Source organism: Furipterus horrens, unplaced genomic scaffold (assembly GCF_987537825.1).
Source record: "Furipterus horrens unplaced genomic scaffold, mFurHor1.1.pri manual_scaffold_1, whole genome shotgun sequence".
NCBI classification, from domain to species: Eukaryota; Metazoa; Chordata; class Mammalia; order Chiroptera; family Furipteridae; genus Furipterus; species Furipterus horrens.
In genome coordinates this window covers 153,085,249-153,088,884 of record NW_028327171.1, presented here as the reverse complement: position 1 = coordinate 153,088,884, position 3,636 = coordinate 153,085,249, and positions in this window count along the sequence as shown.

Below are 3,636 nucleotides of genomic sequence, written 5' to 3'. Positions count from 1 at the left end.
CCAAAGTATGAATTTTCTCTGAGGATTTTTTTAAAAATTAAACATTAAATAATGAACAAGATATATACATATACATGTATGTACATATACAAAACACATATGCACACACTTACACATTTCCAGGATCAGTCATGCATTTTAATATTTCACAAGTATTGAGAAAAACACAGAATAACTTTCATTTTGGCCAATAGCACCCTATGTTTAATTTTTTTTTTAATTTCAATTTCTGATTTTTTGTCATATCAACAAAAGGAATAGTTTCCTCTTTTTATATCCTGAAAGGATTTATTTGGTAGTAAATAAACAACAAAATTAAGATTTGGCCACTACCATCCAGAATGCTCACTCTGCAATATGAAGACAAAAAGGAGATGGAAAAGTCAAGGTTAATGAGATGATCACCATTCTTTTCTTTCTTCTTCTTCTTTTATCTTCTTCTTCTTCTTCTTTTTTTTTTTTTTTGTATTGTATACATAAATCTGGGCTGCCCAGCTTTTCTCCACTGAGCAGAAGATTGTAATCATTGCTAAAGTCTCAGGTTTTTGCTTCTCTGCACAAAAATGAAATCAGTGGTGTGTGGCTGAATGCATTCCAGATCATGATAGCATATCATTAGCATATTGGTGACAGCAACAAAAAATACATGAAAACAAAAACATTGCATACAAATGGAGATGTGTAAGACTTTTTTACACAAGAGAAATTGTTTTGCTTGTGGCTTTTGAAATGGGTCTTTACATTGTAGTAGGAGAGAGTCAAAGCTTTCAAAACCCGAATCCTATGAAATAAAATTTTTAAAAAAAATTGAGAAATCAAGATACAATCCCTACTAAGTCACACTGTGTTCCAAAGCATATCATAATCTCCCTGTGCTCCAAACTTTATCATCTCTCTTACCTAAGCTAGCATTTAACTTCATGAAGAATTTAGTAAGGAACCCTCAGTAAAATCTGCAGTTTGCTTTATAAGCAAGCACAGGATACAGTTCAGCCTAAAAGGGTTTGCTTTATTATTTTTTTGTTTATTTTTACTTCCTATCTCCCAATTATTTAAGACATAAGAAAATTATTATAACCAGATATTTTAGGATAGGCTGGTACTGAAAGTAGAAATATATAAATATAAATAAATAATATATAAACTAAATATAATAAATGTATTTGTATACATTTATAGGTATGCATGCATGTATGTATGTATTTCTCATTCCCAAATTGGTAAAGACACACATGTTCATTGTCAACAGGGAGTTGTCCTCCAAGTGGTTATTCATTTAATAATCTTTCCATTTTGTGGCACCTTAATCTACTGGAGTCTGATCATCATTTGCATCCATTAGGCAGAAGGGGAAAGAGCATGGAGGAGCCCATAGGCAAATTTATGGAGGTTCTTGCTTGAAGGTACCTCTCACATTCCATTATTCAGAATGAAGTCAAATGCACATATCTAATTGCAAGACAGGCTGAGAAATGTAGTCTAGCTGTATGTTGAGGAAGAAAAAAAAACAAATTTGGGTGAAAAACTAGAAATATCTACCATATCAGTATTCTTTATATCTTGCCTGACATAAATGATCACAATTCTCTTCTAGCATTTTCTTTAGCATAGTAAGTTAAAGTTTTCTTAATGGAAGACACTCAACTGAAAAATTAAATGTTATTCATGCTCTTTACTACTCATTTAGAACCATAGCAAGTCATTCTGCCCGTTTATAGTTTGATCTCTATGCCACCTTCTCTAGTAAGAATGTTGGATGCTACATTTTCAGTGATTTTAAAATCTCACTTTATATAGAATTTCTTTCAGAAAAAAACATCAAAGAAGAAATTGCAATGTTTTTGAAAAATGTAAGACTCATCTGTCTGTACTTCTGAGAAATCAACAAGGACTAAGAAAATATTGATTGTATTATATTAAAGCCATAAATGAAAAACCTTTCTCGAAATGGCATGCATAGTTCATGACAAACCTTCAACCTGAAACTAAATACATCTTTAAAAATTAGCAGTCTTTTTTTAGATGTGAGCATGCCCCATTTTAATCATCACAGAGAAGAAATTTTTATTAAGTCAGAATGCTTTTGTGCTAGTACATTCTCCTCTAGTTAATTAGACTTTATTTCTGAACCTATGGTGTGTGCTCTAAAAATTCTAAACTATTCATAAAATATATTTGAGGAACAGATTGAGGTTTCATTATTTATAACTCAGTCAAGATACCAAACTGACTAGATTGTAAACCTGCTGATACAGTAGTTTTCTTCACCACTCTGAATTGTTACTACAAGTTTCTAATTTATTTGCAAATTGAATTTGCCTAATGCATATACTAAGCTCTTCTTTCTATTTTTTTAGCAGTTTCCTATACAGTGTGATTTAAAGCACTCTTTCTGCATATTATAAAAAGATAGTTGTACCAGGTAGATTTATTTTTTGTTTTCCATATTACTCTTTATATACCCCACCCAGAAACTGGAGTAATTTCCTATCATGAACTAAAAATTCATCAGAAAGCAAAGTCTCCTATGCCCTGACGAGATTTAACTGAACTAAAATATAAATGTAGAATTGCTTTTGTGACATGTTAAAAATACAGAAATCATAACTTCAAGATTCTGTTTTCAATATTAGTTCTAATCTCCTCAGTCAGATGACTTCACATCATGTCCATTGCATTCTTTTAAAAGAATATATAATTCTTTTAGGGATGATTTACTTAATTTTATTAAATCTTCACTCTATTAGGTACTATCTAAAGAATCTGGAATCATAGACAAATAAAACGATTATTGTTGTAGGGCAGTGCAAAATCTACCAGATAAGATGGGCATGCAAACAAATCACTCAGATACAAATGGTTATCAACCTCTTGGAGTTCTAGAAATATTTTCAAGTACTTTAGTCATTTGGAATATTTGAAAATATTAAAAGACTCAAAACATCAGAAATAATTTCCAAACTGTCACTCCTACTGAAAAACAATTTTGTAGGACTCTAGGCAGTATTTGATTCTTTCACTATTTGGTAACTACAGCATTTTGTTGCTGTTTAAATAGACTGCCCTGACCATATTCTCTTACATATTCACTAGAAAAAGTTAGCATACATTCAAGTAAACATGGAAGTATTTTATGGGACTGAGCCACCTACCTACCAGAAACATGTTCCTTGGATGGTAATGAACATAATATATTTTCATTACATTTGAGCCATCATAAATTTGGGGGTCTGTTGGTTACCACTGTCTATTCTACTGTAACTAACACTACATACATAAACTTCTGTCACCACAGTTTTGCTACTTTATTCAAAAGCATCTTCAAGCCAGCACTAAGGAATCATAGGAAATAGCTCTCTTTTCTGATCATTAAGAGCCTTCCTCATAGAAACATCCACATATTTCTTCCTCACACCTTCTTAAAATAACCTCCTCATTTACAATCTTGTTCATTTGAAGTCCCTGACCCTCTAGACAAATTGTTAGCCACTGTCCACTAATCAGAGTCCATTATTCCTCCATCTTGTCCAAGTATTTCTCCAGAAAAAAAAGAAAAGAAAAAAAGACAACTAGAAGTACTGCTTTAACCCTTGCTCAGAGTCCTTCAGGGAAATCTTGTGTGGCAGTGGACAGTGC